This window comes from Bos taurus, chromosome 6 (assembly GCF_002263795.3).
Source record: "Bos taurus isolate L1 Dominette 01449 registration number 42190680 breed Hereford chromosome 6, ARS-UCD2.0, whole genome shotgun sequence".
NCBI classification, from domain to species: domain Eukaryota; kingdom Metazoa; phylum Chordata; class Mammalia; order Artiodactyla; family Bovidae; genus Bos; species Bos taurus.
Genome location: NC_037333.1, coordinates 5703969 through 5722832, shown reverse-complemented (window position 1 = coordinate 5722832; position 18864 = coordinate 5703969). Strand labels below are relative to the sequence as shown.

The 18864-nt window shown below is 38.1% G+C and overlaps 1 non-coding gene across 1 annotated transcript; it reads right to left on the bottom strand.

Annotated features, from left to right (window-relative positions):
* Nucleotides 1–7004: 7004 nt before the first annotated feature.
* Nucleotides 7005–7077, bottom strand: TRNAG-CCC (transfer RNA glycine (anticodon CCC)). Its single transcript has one exon. It is a non-coding gene; the product is annotated as a tRNA-Gly (tRNA).
* Between the last annotated feature and the right edge of the window lie 11787 nt (nt 7078–18864).

Genomic DNA, 18864 nt, shown 5'->3' with positions numbered 1-18864 from the left:
TGTGGAAAATTCTGAAAGAGATGTGTATACCAGACCACCTGATCTTCCTCTTGAGAAACCTATATGCAGGTAAGAAGCAACAGTTAGAACTGGACATGGAACAATAGACTGGTTCCAAATAGGAAAAGGAGTATGTCAAGACTGTATATTGTCACTGCGCTTATTTAACTTATATGCAGAGTACATCATGAGAAATGCTGGACTGGAAGAAGCACAAGCTGGAATCCAGATTGCCAGGAGAGATATCAATAACCTCAGATATGCAGATGACACCACCCTTATGGCAGAAAGTGAAGAGGAACTCAAAAGCCTCTTGATGAAAGTGAAAGAGGAGAGTGAAAAAGTTGGCTTAAAGCTCAACATTTAGAAAACGAAGATCATGGCATCTGGTCCCATCACTTCATGGGAAATAGATGGGGGAACAGTGGAAACAGTGTCAGACTTTACTTTTGGGGGGCTCCAAAATCACTGCAGATGGTGATTGCAGCCATGAAATTAAAAGATGCTTACTCCTTGGAAGGAAAGTTATGACCAACCTAGATAGCATATTCAAAAGCAGAGACATTACTTTGCCAACAAAGGTTCATCTAGTCAAGGCTATGGTTTTTCCAGTGGTCAGGTATGGATGTGAGAGTTGGACTGTGAAGAAAGCTGAGTGCTGAAGAATTGATGCTTTTGAACTGTGGTGTTGGAGAAGACTCGTGAGAGCCCCCTGGACTGCAAGGAGATCCAACCAGTCCATCCTAAAAGAGATCAGTCCTAGGTGTTCATTGGAAGGACTGACACTAAAGCTGAGACTCCAATACTTTGGCCACCTGATGCGAAGAGCTGACTCATTGGAAAAGACTCTGATGCTGGGAGGGATTAGGGAGCAGGAGGAGAAGGGGATGACAGAGGATGAGATGGCTGGATGGCATCACTGACTTGATGGACGTGAGTTTGAGTGGACTCCGGGAGTTGGTGATGGACAGGGAGGCCTGGCATGCTGCGATTCATGGTGTCGCAAAGAGTCAGACACGACTGAGTGACCAAACTGACTAAGTGACTGAGACGTTATCCTGAAAATGAAACTTCTATTTAGAGTAGGAAAAAGAGCTTAGCAGGTCACATGATTCCCACCTTTAACGCTTCCCGGCCTTCTGGCTAATTAAGCCAGGTTGAGTTTTAAAGTAGTTTGAGATGGGTTTTCTGTCATTTGCTGAGGAAAGTATCTTTATCTCTGCACTGTTAAGATTTTATTCTGGTGTTGGGTCAATAAAACAAGTAAAACAGATAGTCTTTGCTCATGGTATCAAAATGACAAGACTCATGTAAACCCAGAAGTCTATACTTAGTGGCCTGTCACGCCAAATAAGCACCTCTTAAAGAATACATTTGTTTAAAACTTGCCAATTCAAGTATACCCATTCATCTGAAGTTATCAAGCTTCAGTTCCTAACATTGTACATTGTGTGTTTTGTCAAATTACAAGTTTCCTGTGATAGCAAGAAGCCCAAGTAATAATTTACCTGGCAAAGGAAAGTGAAGAGTGAAGATGGGTATATAATTTGTGTATGAATTGCTGTAGAACCTTTGCATATTTTTAACACCACATGATATATTAAAATGTTTTAAAGTTGTAATGTTTAAAATCCAGCAAATTTCTAAAGAGTCATAAATTACTTTCTCAGCACAGTTAAAGAGAATTGCTAAAATCAGAGGGATTAAAATTTGTCTAAAGTTGTCATGGTACCTTAATGTAATGGTCAAAGAGCATTTGACCCTTGAGTAGATGACAGCATATATACCATATACTTTTTAGCAAGCATTCTGAATTTAAATGATCACTATCAATATGGGATTTCAAAGTGAGACTATCTCAAACAATTAAGCAATTAAATAGGGTGTCCATTTTGTATAACAATCTAGCAGAGAAGACTAATTTGCACTTATGAAATACCAGTCCACTTACACTCAAATTTAAAAGTATGCTCATGACTTGAATAAATATGCTCTCAAGTATAAAATAGGATCCAAAATTACTTTTAAAATTTAAATGATTTTCTGTGTTAAGTGATTATTTATGGCCTATAATCAAATTACTAACTTTTTTAAAAAAAGCATTTACTTTTCATGTAGGAAAAGATTATTAAATCTGCTTGCTTTTCTTCCCAACTAGCACTTATGGTACTTTTATTTGGTGTAAAGGGGTAAAAATGATCCAGCTTTATGTAAGCTAGAGAATTGACCTTAAGAATCTCAGAATATATTTTACATTTACTTTGTATTTAGGTACTTTGCAAAAAGCAATAATTCTATTTTTTTTAAATTAAGTAGCAGATATCTGTTCTGTTGGTCAGAACTTGTTCAAATATAATCACAGTATTTTCCCCAGTTGATCTTATAGTAACTATTTTCCAACCTTTTCTTGGACTGATGGTTTACTATTTTAATCATTTATTACTTCATATGGTACAATTACTTCAAGTAGGTTCAATCTTTAAACCAAATTAACAAATACTTATTGAATATAATCATATGTCAAATGTTATATTTAAAAATTATTTTCCCTGTTGGACATAAAAATCCAGGTTAAGTCATATTATCTAGCTGCTTTATTTACAATGAAGAAAAACTAGTCACTAACTGTTAAAGAAACTCTAGTTGCAAAACAAGTTAATGAAAACATGAATAGCATGCTCAAGCCTTTTTCCACTAATAAAAATATGACTCTATTCAGATAATTTTATCCCTTATATTATCTGTCCTGCTGCCGCTGCTGCTAAGTCACTTCAGTCGTGTCCGACTCTGTGCGACCCCATAGACAGCAGCCCATTAGGCTCCTCTGTCCCTGGGATTCTCCAGGCAAGAACACTGGAGTGGGTTGCCATTTCCTTCTCCAATGCATGAAAGTAAAAAGTGAAAGTGAAGTCGCTCAGTCATGTCCTACTGCAGCCTACCAGGCTCCTCCGTCCATGGATTTTCCAGGCAAGAGTACTGGAGTGGGGTGCCATTGCCTTCTCTGTATTATCTGTCCTACAAAAGCTAATTGACTTTAAACAGCTTATAATAGTTTTTTTTTTTTTTTCTTTAGGACCCAAATAGGCAATGTTTTATAAGGGAAGTTATCTCATGTTTCGAAGAATAATTTGACTAATAATTCTATTGCTAATAATAATCCTATGACTAATAATTCATAGGATCTAGAAAGCTCCTCAATGTTTCTTCAAATTTTATTCATATGTGTATTCATTAACAAAGGGTTTTTTTGAACGCCTCCTATGTAAAATAAATTATGATTATTTACAAGTATTTTGTGAAAATACACTGATAAATTCTAATTATTTAAAAAATGTTTTGTGAAGATACACTATTACTGAGAAAATAGCTATCAGGGCATTTATTTTCTGTTTATTTTTCAAAGAAATGTACCCCTCTGAGTTTGATTTGGGTACGTATTCACGAAGGAAATATTGCTATTGATGGCTCCCTGTTTAATGTCAGGCTAGTTAAGTGACCCTAGAAATCTTTCAGTTGTGTTAAAATTTCCTTTACATGGATTCCAATATAATTGTTGTTATATTATTTGATATGTAAAAATCAGCTACTTTCTATATTCAAACTCTTTATACCACTTTATTCTTACACTTACTAAGAAACAAATTACTTTACAAACATAATAGTATTATTTTTAAGTAATATACTATGTCCCATTTAGGCTAACATTTAACATGTCATAATTTTTAGACAGAAATTTAATTAACTATCTTGGCTTCCTGGTTCTTGGGAAGTTATGTACTACTATTTTTTTCTTACCTGCAAAATTAAATTATACCAAATATATTGAGTTTCCTATATCTGGACCCACATCCTCTGCTGTTCACGCAGTAGCATGGTTCCTACCAACCCCTTGTTCCCCAACTTGTATACTGGGTCCTCTTCCTCCTTAACTTCTCTGAGGCTGGACTGATCTCTTCCCTCTTCTGCACCATCCTTTCTTTCTGCACTAAATTACTCCCATCAACTAAAAGTGTGTGGAACATCTCTCATCTCATTAAAAAGAACCCCTCTCTTGACTCCTCATCCCTCATTAGCTCTGCCCATTTCTCTACTCCATTTTTTGCTAGAACTCCAAACCTGTTTCTATTTTCTTCACTTCCTATTCTCTGTCTGAATCTTTTACTTGAACCTACATGTTTGACTCTTCCACAGCACTCCTGAACTCACTACAGTCAGATTTTTTCCTATTTCAGCTTCATGTAAGAGCATTTGTTAAGGTCACTAATGATCTCTACCTTGCCATGAAAAGTGAAAGTGTCAGTCACGTCCAACTCTTTGCAACCACATGGATTGTAGTCCACCAGGCTCCTCTGTCCATGGGATTCTCCAGGCAAGAATACTGGAGTGGGTTGCATTCCCTTCTCCAGGGGAGCTTCCTGACCCAGGGATCGAACCTGGGTCTCCCACATGGTGAGCAGATTCTTTACCGTTTGAGCCACCTTGCCATATCCAATATAAAATCCTCAGTCCTCACCTAACTTTTCAGCAGCATCTGGAGCAGTGACTACCCCTTCTCCATTTTCTTCACTTTGTTTCCAAGAAACCACTCCCATCTCCCATCTCCCTTTACCCCCATCTCACTGGCTGCCTGTCTGTCTTAGTTGCTGGATCTGCCTCCTTTGCCAGATTAGAACTGTCTTCAGCCCTCTTTTCTATTCATACTCATTTCGTCAGCACTCTCATCTCTGCACTTGAAATTTCCAATATTTCTCATTGTGATTTACTAACAGTTAGAAAAGAAGATTCTGTGGCATCCTTCTTTCTTGAGTCCATATTCAACCCATCATTCTACCTGCTATCCTTGGGAGCAAATATGATGTTCACTTGTCCAATCATTTGACAAATACTTACTAAGCAGTACATGCCAGGCTCTACGCTGTCTTATCCATAATCTAGGCTTCAAATGGCTTCTGGCCTTTGCCTTCTTTTCTTTTTAAATTAGTTCTTCTTGCTCAATCTTATCCATTCCCATTAGTTCAGGAAAGTTCTAATGACCCCTCAAATAAATATCTGCAGCCCATACATTCTCCTCCTTTCTAAAAACTCAAAATTCTACTAACTAGATTTTTTATCCTGGAACAAACACTTCAAATTAACATTACAATTTAAATGTAAACAACACAAGGAAATGTCTTTCTGCCCAAGTCAAAGGTGAGTCATTCTCCCTCCGTCCTCTTCTCTCAGCTCACAGTGCCTTTCTACGTCTCTCCGTACCTGGTCACCTTATCCCTATTCCTGCTAATAGTGCTTCATCTTTTACTTGCCTTAATCATTTACTCTCTAAGAATCTCTCAGGCTCTAGTCATGTAGCCTTCAATCTTCTCATTGCTGCCAGCATGATCTGCTTAAAATGAAAACCGAATAATTCACTTCCTTGAGTATCATCTTTCATGGCTTTCCATCTCCTATGGAATACAGCTCATAGCCTCATTCCTCATAAAAACGAAACGTTTTGAGCCTCATCAGCTCTTCTGCAAAATCTCTGTAAGTTCTAGCCCAACAGAATGACTTGCAGACTCATGAAGTTTGTATCTGCATGTGTTTCCACACCCTGTGTGTCTGGGGAAGATGCAGTCTTGCATCAAGACTCAGATCAGTTTATACTAATTTTAATGCTCCTTAAGCGCTGATGCCGCTCAGGGATCGACCTCCCTTCCGTGTTATATTACCTTGTATAGATCCCTCGTTTTTCCTCCCATGTATTTCATGTAGTGTAATTATTTGTTTGTATGGTTGTCTATTCCACTGTACAGGGAAGTCTATGTGGGCAGAGACCTTGTAGAATTAACCTTTCCATTTCAGTCCAGTATTTTTATTTCATCTTTTCTAAAGAAGAGGGAACAGCTGATGTGCATTATCCTCTTTTCTAATGTCTTTATTGAATGTGTTACAATATTGTTTCTGTTTTATGTTTTGGCTTTTTGGCCAAGAGGCATGTGGGATCTCAGCTCCCTGACTAGGGATCAAACCTGCACCCCTTGCATGGGAAGCAGAGATATCGTTCGGTTCAGTTTAGAAAAAAAAATTTTTTTCTAAAATATAGCTATTTTCCTAATATTAATTACTCACTTCTATGGTTCTTTAAATTGATATATAATTCACCTATCATAAAACTCACCCTTTTAAAGTATATGATTCAGCGGCTTTTACTATATTCACCAAGTTGTACAGCCACCACCACTATATGATTCCAAAATATCTCTAATCCTGGAACATTTTTATTATCCCCCAAAGAAACTCTGACCCTATTCCCTGTCACTCCCGAAACCCATCCCCTCTCTAGATCAACTAATCTATTTTCCACCTCCACACATTTGTCTGTTTTGACCACTTAATATAAGTGGAGTTATACAATATGTGGTCTTTTATGTCTGGCTTCTTACACTTAGCATGTTTTCAAGGTTCATCCAGGTCATAGCATGCACCACTCCCTTTTATGAGTGAATAACATTCCACTGTTTGGATATACCATATTTTGTGAACCCATTCTTCAATCAACTGACGTTTGGATTTTTCTGCTTTTGACTACTGTGAATAATGCTTCTGTGAATATTAATAAACAAGTCTCTCTGTGGACATATGTTTTCAATTCTCCTTAGGCATCTATAAGGAATGGAATTGTTGGGTCACATGATAAGTCTAGGCTTCCCAGGTGGCTCAGAGGTAGAGAACCTGCCTGCCAATGCACAAGGTGTTGGAGACGTGGGTTCAATCCCTGGGTTGGGACGACCCCATGGAGAATGAAATGGCAACCCACTTCAGTATTCTTGCCTGGGAAATTCCATGTCAAAGAAGCCTGACAGGCTACAGTTCATGGGGTTGCAAAGAGTAGGACATGACTGAGCGACTGAACACACACACACCTGATAACTCTGTTTAACTTAAAAATATATATATATTTTTTGGCTGCACCAGGTCTTAGTTGTGTCATATAAACTCGTATAAATGCAGCATGTGGGATCTAGTTCCCTGACCGAGGATTGAACCCAGGCCCCCTGCATTGGGGGTGCAGAGTCTTAGCCATTGGACCATCAGGGAAGTCCCCATTTAACTTTTTAAGCAACTGACAAATTGTTTTCCAAAGTGACTATACAATTTACATTCCCATGATCTATATATGAGGGTTCCAATTCCCCTACATCCTCATTAATATTTGTTATTGTCCATCTTTTTTTTTTTATTACAACCTTCTTAGTGGATATGAACCAGTAGTTCATTCTAGTTATAAGGGTTTGATATAATCCTCCTGTAAAAGGGTTATAAAGAGTTCTGTTCTATCTAAAATCAGTATAAAAATATTTTGTTTTATACAACTCTTTAATAACTTTAAGACTCTCAGAAGACAGATATTCGTTTTCTTATCTAAACATCTTTAACGTTTCATAGGACTATAGCATATTTTAAATTATTTATTATTCCCATGATTCTTCCAAGACTCTCTTCTCTTTCCCCCCTTTAGGGGCAATATATAGTCCCCAAATACAAAGTTCTTAATTAAGATTTACATATTATTTTTGAGGGAAAAAATACTTTCTAGCTCCCATCTTCCTATTTATCCTATATCTGTAAGCATCATATGACAATGTAAGGCTGAGGATTGACAACAGGTTTAATCTGTTGTCCTTTATGACTCTAGATTTTTTTTTTCTTTTTATTTGGAGATGTTGGCAAAAGTCTCTTGAAAGTCCTAACACTGCAGAAAATGGCCTGCATTTAGTTCATTAGTTCTTGACAGTCTTTTCTGGTTACCAGCTCTTACCTTGTTTGTCTGCCATTAGCCCACCTGTCTTAGCATTATTTGAAAACTTTCATAAACGTTCTGTAAATTCCTTTCTGTTGCCTAATATGGCATTCAGTATAGACAGTGGGGTTTAGAAATTGGATGATTTATTTGAACATGAGGTAGGGCAAAGTGACATTTGTTATAGTGGCTGTTTGTACCTTTACACACACATTCCCTTGGCTGAATCTTTCAAATGAGGTGACTGTGATTGTGACCAGGCCTCTAGTCTCCAGTAGAGAAGAGGATTATTTTACTTTACACAAAAAAATGGTGACAATGATTTGCCCAGATGGATTTTCCAAGCTGATAAGTTAGGGCCAAATGCTGCAGGCCATTTTCTGCAGTGTTAGGGCTATTGAGAGACTTTTGCTGACATGTCCAAATATATTCTTTTGGGGTCATTGCTCTGTTTTTCCCATGTTTATATAAATAGCATTGCAATGATCTTGTGTTCACACACTTCTTAAGCATTTCTCAGTTTTGTTTGTAGGCTTTTGCTGCTAAGTTGCTTCAGTCGTGTCCGACTTTGTGCGACCCCATAGACGGCAGCCCACCAGGCTCCCCCGTCCCTGGGATTCTCCAGGCAAGAACACTGGAGTGGGTTGCCATTTCCTTCTCCAATGCATGAAAGTGAAAAGTGAAATGAAGTCGCTCAGTTGTGTCCAACTCCTAGCGACCCCATGGACTGCGGCCCACCAGGCTCCTCCATCCATGGGATTTTCCAGGCAAGAGTACTGGAGGGGGTGCCATCGCCTTGTCCAAGGCTTTTAGCTAAGTCATTGACTAAATACTTCATTCATTCATTCATTCATTCATTCACAGTTTATTCACCCTGGATCCACAGTGTTGTGCCTATGGTTTTCATTACTATTAGTATTAGAACATTTTATATCCTCTAAGACCTCTCCGACTTTTCCTCTAAGCCATCACACATTTATAGAGTTGTATATAGCCTAATCCACCCATTCCATATAACCTTACTTACCTTAGACATCCTAGCTTAAATATTAAAACTTAACCTTCACATGAGTGCATATCGGAACATCCAGCTTGGTGTCACTTCACTTGTGCAAATGTGCACAACTAAACATTAATCACCATATTATTCACCTTACCAATTATACACAATTATTTTATTTTGTCCTATAAGTCTAAAGTAATAAGAATTCATGTCTCTATCTCTTAATATATAATGATTTTTTTTAAAGTAAAGCAAATTATGTGTGTAGAAGAAAAATTCATACAACATGCTTAAACACATGGGAGTTACATTAGCTTAAATATGTTTCATCTGTGATGGATGGTCAGGCCTCATTTTTATCCACTAAGGCAATCTGATAATAAAACACTTCATTGTGTGTCTTGTAATTTCTTTGTTACCCTGACTTTTCCTAAGAGGGTTAATATTCTTAGTTGATTCTCCAGTTAGGATCGATACTGGCAAGCATCCAACTTCCCCAGTTCAAATATATCTTTCTCACCAGTAAATGTTCTTGCTTTTGTTGTTTACATCTGTAACAAAATTGCACTTAATTTGAGCCAGTGGGAGATCTGATAATGAACCATAAAGAATTATTCTCTGTCCCTCCTCCCCCAAGGATATCATGCTTACCCAACTAAAAGTTGGAGGCAGATTAATTTTCCTCAAATATATGAAAAGGAAGTATAGACATGGCTATCACTTTAGCAATTAGAATTAAAAGATGTGCTGCCCAGTGGACATCCCAGTTATCATGCAGTTTATGTCATGAGGGATTTGTCACTTCTGTAATTAGCACATATACCTGCATAGTCTGGGACCTTCGGGTGTGTCTGTAAATGAGAGGTTGCATCCAGAGTTCCCTTAGGTACTGCATCATTTGCTTCCAACTGGATGTGCAATCAATCACATATTCACTGTCCATAAACTTGAGCAAAATGTAGCACTGGGCTTGCATGACATGCTTTTATGGTTACAGATCTTCTCTAATCCTTCAAATTTGCTTTGAACTAAATACTCCAACAAATACCATATTTCTAGAAAAAATTTCTTTCACTACCAGTTACATTCAGTTTCTCTAAGGAAGCAAATGCACCTTGACCTCCAAATAATAAATTCAGTGATCTTCCTAGGTACTATTCTATGTCCTTTATCATTAAGTAATAATTTTCACAGGCTTCCCAGGTGGCTCAGTGGGTAAAGAATCCATCTGCAATGCAGGAGACACGGGTTTGATCCCTGGGTCAGGAAGATTCCTTGGAGAAGAGCATGGCAACCCACTCCAGTATTCTTGCCTGGAGAATCCCATGGACTGAGGATCGTAGCAGGCTATGGTCCATAGAGTCTCAAAGAGTTGGGTATGACTGAAGTGACTTAGCATGCAGGCATGCATACAGTAACTTTCAACAACTTTAGAGCTTAGGGATCTAAAGTTCCTTTCTCTTATTTTGTTGGCTTCATTTGTCAAATTCTTGTCCATAGAATCCCGACTTTAGTGGCAATACTCTGCTGGATTAAGACTGGATCTTACAGAATAGATGCCCAGCTGTGATCTAAGTTTATAGAGCCAGGTAAAGCCTCGGTTCTCCTATGTACAAAATTGATAAGAGCTGGATCAAGATGGTGGAATGGAAGCACATGGAGCTTACTTCCTTCCACAAATACATCAAAAATACATGTACATATGTAACAATTCTCATAGAATACATGCAGAATGCTGGCAGAAGATCTCATCTGACCAAAAATGCAAGAAAGATCACCATGTAACCAGGTAGGATGAGAGAAAAGCATATTTTTAATCAACTTCACCTTTTCCAAAACCTACAATTACACTTTGTTGTTAGGATGGGGCCTGCACCGCTGTGAAAGAGGAAAGGTTCCCTCACCCTGGGGCTGGGGGGGCTTCATCAGCAGTGAGATCAGCTGGGACAGAAAGAGAGCTTCAGTGGCTCAGAGGAAATGCAGCAGCTGGACTGTGGCAGGCAGGACAGAGAGAGAGAGCTGCACAGAAGGTCCTGACCATCTCACTGGAGTCCCCAGCCCAAGGACGCGTGTCTGCTGGTGGCTTTCACTGTGGTGCTGGATGTTTGATACAATTAACAAGACAATGAGAGACAAAAACTTTGGCTTCTGTACTAGGACACTGGCATTAAATAGAAGTGATGCTTGTTTGAGTGGGAATTCATCCTGTAAGTGGCCATCTTATTCGTGAATATTTTTTGTTATTGTGACTTTTTACTTTCCTCTTACCTACTGGGGCTCAGTAAATGAATACTTACATAAAATCTCCCTAACTCTTCCATATTATTGAGAAAGCTAAACATGGGATTATATCCATAATACTTACACACCTGATATATATCAATCAAACCATACATATTAGTGATTGTTATTATTATCATTATTCTACCAACATTCTTTAACAAAGATAGTTAAACACAAACAGTTAGTCTTTGGGGGTACCCACTAACAAAACGGATTTAACCATGTAGCCATTCACAAGCTTTTATGTTCATAGATCACTACAGTGAGCTGGGCTCACTTTATTTATTTAATTAGCTCATTTAATTTATTCAATCCACCAGAGTTTACTTCTTCAAACCAACTAACAAAAAAATACTTTTTTATAAATTCTGTAGCCCAATCCATTCATGCTGTTTTTCCTCTTCAAAGGGCAGACACAGAAAGTACAGACCAAGAGTTTAGGACTTTAAGTCAGAGACTGAAAAGCAGAATAGTTTCTGGCAGAATCAATATGAAAGACCAGGGCTCCAATCTCTTTAGAGACTTTGCCTCCTTCCTTTCCTCCATTTTATTTTTATTCAGTTTGCTGAATCCTCTTTAAGCTAAGATAGAAATCAAATGTAAGATCCAATCATTACGATTTTTTTTTTTTGAGACTGGTGAAAAGAGCCAAAAAAATGATGATAAATGGAAAGATAAACAGTCCTGGTTGAGAACATTCGGTGCCCAGTTCCTGGGACTTGCTGTCAAAATGGCCTTGCTAACAAATAAATTGACCTTGTATAGGATGGCTGCCATTTCTTCAGTTCTCTATCCCTTCTATCCTTGCTTCCACTCCTAGCTTTTTATTTATTTATTTTTTAAAGTGTGGGTTATCAGATCAGTAGATACTTTAATCTACTGACTGGTCCAGTGCATCTCAAAATTAAAGTGCTTAAAATCCCCTGGAGATTTTGCTAAAATGCAGGTTCTGACTCTGTAGGTCTGAAAGATAGTCTGCATTTCTAGCAAGCTCCCAGATGAGATTTATGCTGCTGCTCTAGGGCCAAGGCCCACACTTACAGGGGCAAGAATTTAGTATATTCCCAGGAATGTTGGGTAGGATGAAATGAAAACCCTTACTGAAGAGTAAAGAGTTTTTCCTTTATAAACATTGCTATATAAAAGGAAAGGAAATTAAATTGGTCTTTCTAGCACTACTTGGGTTTGCAAAGGCATGCTAGTTACTCTATTTCTGGTCTTTCAATGATATTTCAAAATAATAATATTGCTTTTATTACAATAAATTGAAAATAATAATATCCCTTTTATTATAATAAAAGGAAAATAATAATATTCCTTTTATTAAGAATCAACTTTGCTTTTGAGTATCAGCACAGAGCTCTCATGTTTTCCAAGTTACTTCATGACTTCTTACATTTTAGCCCTCAAGGGAACCCTTATATTTATTCTAATTAGAATGTAGATAACTGATAGTGTAAACAAATGGGAAATTGCCTACTGTGTGACATACGCTGTGGTAGGTGCTGGAGAAACACTATGAATGAGGCATACATAGTATCTGCCCGCCCCTCCTTTCCACCAGGAAGGCGGCTTATGACTTTGTGCAGAAGAGAACACAGGCTGAGTTAGATAACTGCAGCAGAAACAGCTGGTAAGTGGCAAGGCTGAAATGTAAACCCAGTTCTTTTTGACTGTAAAACTCTTGCTTATAGCTCTTGAACTCATTCTGAATTGGGGATTGCCTACCCTCTCATCACCATAAATAACCAGGGTTTTGTATTTTTTAGTGTCCAAAAAAAGTTACTTCATTTCTCTTTCTTATCCTTTCAGGACAAAGCTGCTGACTCTATAGTAATAGCTGCCAAAATATTTATAAATAAACATCCCATCTTCAAGCACAAGTAATCCAAACGTACACAATATTTTAAGACTGTTTTGCAATTAGATACTTTTTCTCACTTTACTGTGATTTCCTACTGTTCTATCTCTTGTGCTGGATGACTGACTAAAACAGGTATTTTTTTTCAGAAAGGAAACTCCTACCACACACAGAAATCAATTCAAAGTGATGCTGGGATTTAAACGTGAAAGGTAAAACAATGAAGTTTATAGAGATAACCCAAGCGAATAACTTCATGAACTTTGAATGGGAAAAGATTTCTTAAGCAGAATATAAAAAACACTAATCAAAAAGGAAAGTATTGATGTATTAATTCAATTCAGTCACTCAGTCGTGTCTGACTCTTTGCGACCCCATGGACTGCAGCACTATATTAAAACTTCTGTTGATAAAATAGAGTATTAAGAAAAGCAACCCACAAAGAAGAGGATATTTGCAATACACAAACCAAAAGAGAATCCCCCCCACAATCCAACAGATCAGTAAGAAAAAAGATAGAAAAAATATTAGAATATGTTGTAAAAGACTTACATGGATGGATACTTGACAAAAAAGCATAGCCAAATTGCCAGTAACATATGAAAATGTTCTCAACTTCATTTGTCAAAGGGGAAATGCAAATTAAAACCACACTAAAATATCACCCTACACCTTCCAGAATGTCTAAAATTAAGAAGATTGACTATACCAATCTCAATCAATGGTTTAGAGCAACTAGTACTCCTGCACATTACTAGGAGTATAAACTGATACAGCAATTTCAGAAGATCTTTTCATGATAAACATTAAAACTGAACAAATGCACAGCCAATGATTCAGCAGTTCCGCTTGTAGGTACATATGCAACAGGTATGTGAGTTACAAAAGTCAGGTACATGAATATGCATATGCTTAAGCATTCATCATAGCCACAACTGGGAACAATTCAAATATCTATAAACACAGAATGGACAAGTAAACTTCATTTCATTCATTTAATGACATGCTAGATAGCAATGAACATGAACTGCTACATGTAACAAGAAGGGTGAAATCTCCTAAGATCCAACAAAAGAAGTCAAATACACATTGTATGATTCTGTCTATGTGATGGTCAAAAACAGGCAAAACTGATCTATAGTGTTAGAAGACAGGAGAGGTACTTTTGCATTGGAGGCACCTGGCAGGGGCTCGAGGAGGACTTCCAGAACCCTGGAAATGTACTATTTCTTGATCCTGGTGGTGATTGCCAAGATGTGTTCTTTTTATGAAAATTCACTGAGGTGTATACCTGTATATATGTAGGCAAATGCATATACTTTCCTATATGTATGCTATTTAAAATAAAACATGAAGGAGTAAAATTATTTAAAGTTTCTATTTTTAAGGTCATCTGTTACTAGTTTTTTTTTCCCTCTACAGCAAAGAAACAAGCATTTTCTTCCTTTTATTCCTTTGCCAGGCAAAACTGAAATCTTTCAAGCAAATTTTTATGTCATTTGTAAAATACATTTCTATTACTGCTTTTTGTCCCCAGGTTTTGCTTTTCAACATCACATCCATTTTGTGGTTTTCTTTTGAGATCTGAAACCGATCCTGTTTTTTTTGTCTCTTTTCCATTTGCCTTTTATGTTTCAGTAGAGTTCTGGTAATAATCCCATTTGACCTTAGGACAAATGCATTATCATCATTAAACAAAGACCAGTCACCATGGGCCTGATGTATGACCTCATTCCATCTAACATTTAAGGACATAACAGTCTTCTAAGAATGATGGGACGATTGCTTCCTGAGGATGTGAGGCTTATTACTGAATAGATGCTCCATGAGGAAAAAAACAAAGCATAGATGCTGGGAGTAGAAACGGAGTTTATCCCGTCAACAGTGAACAGCCACCCTGTCCTCACAGCTGTGCACACTCTCCACTGCCCACGCCCAGTGCAGCCCATGCCAGCACATGGTAAGAATGATTGGAAAAGACACAGGTTCTGATAGACATGGGCTCATCAGACAGGGATTCAGACTCTAGATCTCACTAACAGTGTGTTGCTGAGCATGTGTTCAATCTCTCCGAGCTTCAAATGACTTCTCTATAAAAACGAGGATAAAAATAACTACATCACAAAACAGTCACAGGCATTTCCATTACACAGACATATAAATGTCTCTAACATGATATTTAGCACATCTAGGTGTTCAAAGAATGAAACTCTTCTCTTTTCTATTCTTTTCCTTTTTAGGGAAAATGTGTTGCTGCAATACTTTGCCATCATATATGAGTTTTTGATTCATAGCAATTTGGCTTTGGAGATGATAAGTTCTGGAATATTTATTTCATGAATGCATGTTGGATCCATATATCATTTCATACATACATTTTTTTTTAACCTGTTGAATTTTCCAGATGCAATCTGTACTCAAAATGGGATAAGAAAATAATAATAACTGTAAAATTCCTTTAATGGGGAAGAATATATTTTAATATTTGATCCACTGTCTTAAAGGAATAGAGAGAAATAGTGTAAATGAGAATTTACTTTGTATTCTTAATTCTTATTTCAAAGCCTCACGAATCTGTAGACCTGAACATAAGTGTAGTGTTTTTAGAGAAATGCACATTTGGTTACTTCTGTCCCCAGCTCCAGTTTTATTAAGAGATGACTGACATGCATCACTTTATAAGTTTAAGTCATGGCTTGATTTACATTCATTGTGAAATCGATTCAGCTAGCATCTATCTTCTTACATAGATAAAACAAGACAAGAAATAAAAAAGGGGAAAACTCTTCCCTGTGACGTGAAAATTCTTAGGATTTACTCTCATAATAACTTTCCCATATTGGCATATCTTGGAGATATTGCAGGTTTGGTTCCTGCTGCTAAGTCGCTTCAGTCGTGTCTGACTCTGTGCGACCCCATGGACCGCAGCCTACCAGGCTTCTCCGTCCATGGGATTCTCCAGGCAAGAACACTGGAGTGGGTTGCCATTTCCTTCTCCAATGCATGAAAATGAAGTGAAAGTGAAGTCGTTCAGTTGTGTCTGACTGTTAGTGACCCCATGGACTGCAGCCTACCAGGCTCCGCCATCCATGGGATTTTCCAGGCAACAGTACTGGAGTGGGATGCCATTGCCTTCTCCCTTGGTTCCAGACCACCACAATAAAGCGAATATCACAGTAAGGTGAGTCACATACTTTTTTGGTTCCCCAGTGCTAATAAAAACATATTTACACTATACTGCAGTCTATTAAGTGTGCAATAGCATTATGTTTAAAAAAATGTACACACTTTAAGTTAAAATTTTTTATTACTAAAAAATGTTAACCATCCTCTGACAACTCAGGGTTGCCACAAACCTTCAGCTGTGAAAAATCTAACATCTCTGAAGTGCAAAGAAGAAAAGCACAATAATACAATATGCCCACGTATCATTCTTCAGTGTTAGCCATGGTCATCATGTTGTACATTACATCCCCAGTGATTATTTATCTCATAACTGGAGGGTTGTAACCTTTGACCATGCTCCTCTCATCCCTACTCCCTCACCCTCTCCTCTGGTAACCACAGGTCTGATCTCCTTTTCTATGAGTTTGGGTTTCTGTTTGTTTGTTTGTTTTAAGATTGTAAGTGAGATCATACAGCATTTGTCTTTCTGTATCTGACTTACTTCACTTAGCAAAATGCCTTCAAGATCTATCCAAGGTCTTACATCAGATCAGATCAGATCAGATCAGTCGCTCAGTCGTGTCCGACTCTTTGCGACCCCATGAGTCACAGCATGCCAGGCCTCCCTGTCCATCACCAACTCCCGGAGTTCACCAGACTCACGTCCATCGAGTCAGTGATGCCATCCAGCCATCTCATCCTCTGTCGTCCCCTTCTCCTCCTGCCCCCAATCCCTCCCAGCATCAGAGTCTTTTCCAATGAGTCAACTCTTCGCATGAGGTGGCCAAAGTACTGGAATTTCAGCTTTAGCATCATTCCTTCCAAAGAAATCCCAGGGCTGATCTCCTTCAGAATGGACTGGTTGGATCTCCTTGCAGTCCAAGGGACTCTCAAGAGTCTTCTCCAACACCACAGTTCAAAAGCATCAATTCTTTGGTGCTCAGCTTTCTTCACAGTCCAACTCTCACATCCATACATGACCACAGGAAAAACCATAGCCTTGACTAGATGGACCTTTGTTGGCAAAGTAATGTCTCTGCTTTTCAATATGCTGTCTAGGTTGGTCATAACTTTCCTTCCAAGGAGTAAGCGTCTTTTAATTTCATGGCTGCAGTCACCATCTGCAGTGATTTTGGAGCCCCCAAAAATAAAGTCTGACACTCTTTCCACTGTTTCCCCATCTATTTCCCATGAAGTGATGGGACAAGATGCCATGATCTTAGTTTTATGAATGTTGAGCTTTAAGCCAACTTTTTCACTCTCCACTTTCACCTTCATCAAGAGGCTTTTTAGTTCTTCACTTTCTGCCATAAGGGTGGTGTCATCTGCATGTCTGAGGTTACTGATATTTCTCCCGGCAATCTTGATTCCAGCTTGTGCTTCTTCCAGCCCAGCATTTCTCATGATGTACTCTGCATAGAAGTTAAATAAGCAGGGTGACAATATACAGCCTTGACGTACTCCTTTTCCTATTTGGAACCAGTCTGTTGTTCCATGTCCAGTTCTAACTGTTGCTTCCTGACCTGCATACAAATTTCTCAAGAGGCAGATCAGGTGGTCTGGTATTCCCATCTCTTTCAGAATTTTCCACAGTTTATTGTGATCCACATAACAGTAGGGGGTTTTCTTGTTCTTTTTATGGCTGAATAATATTCCATTGCATTATACACCACATCTTTATCCACTCATCCAACAATGGACACTGAGGATATTTCTATGTCTTAGCTATTGTAAATAATCGTGCTGTGAACATGGGGGAGGGGTGCAGATTTCATGTTGAGTCAGGGTTTTTATTTTTTGAATATATTCCCAGAAGTGGAATTGATCACATGGTAATTCTATTTTTACTTTTTTGAGGGTATTCCATATTATTTTCCATAGCCGCTGCACCAATTTACAATCCTACCAATAGCACACAAGAGTTCCCTTTACTCCTACATCCATGCAAATCTGACTATATATATTTTTAATGGTAATCAGCTACAGCTGGGTTTTAAAAAATGTGTTACCTAGTAAAGCTGAAATGCCTGGAGGCGACCTTAATACTGAACATTCTTATTTTATTCTTAAAACTTATAGGAAGGTGAAGCAACTTGCCTAAGGTGGCCATTTAAAGTTAGGAGTCAAAAAAAATGTTAGGAGCCAATGAATCACCCACGCCTTTCTCTGAGTTCCAAATGGCAGAAAGTAGCCATAAATGTTGGGAACAAGTCAGTGTATTAATGGTTTGTAAAGCTGAAATAGAAAATGCAGCTGAGACTCCAAGTTGAAATGGCAGTGTTCTGTAACTCTGACTCAAAGTGGACATCTAGGAGCCCTTTGGCAGGTGGAGTTGGCTCTGCAAAGCCGACTCCACCGGCACATGCCTACCAATCTCATGGAGGAGACCAGGTCTGCCCGGCAAGCTCAGATGCTGCAGAGTGCAGGTCAAGAGAGAAAGATGGGCCCTCCTGGATTCTGTGCAATGACCCTCCTCAGATAATGTCCCCTGGCTAGAGAATGTTTGTAGAGCAACAGGTGTTTTTACCATGTCAGAAAATATTTATCTGAAATGCTACTTGCTCTGTAATTTTACGTAAGAGTATTAATTTGTTTAGCTTGCTTCTTCAAACTACTTACATCAGGGAAAATGACAAGCTAGAACATACCCACATGATCATTAACGACAGATTATTACTATGATTATTATTATTTTGGCTATCACTTTTCTTATTGTATTGTAGATACTCCCCCTAGCATCAAACAATCTAATGTAATGCCTTGCAACGAGAA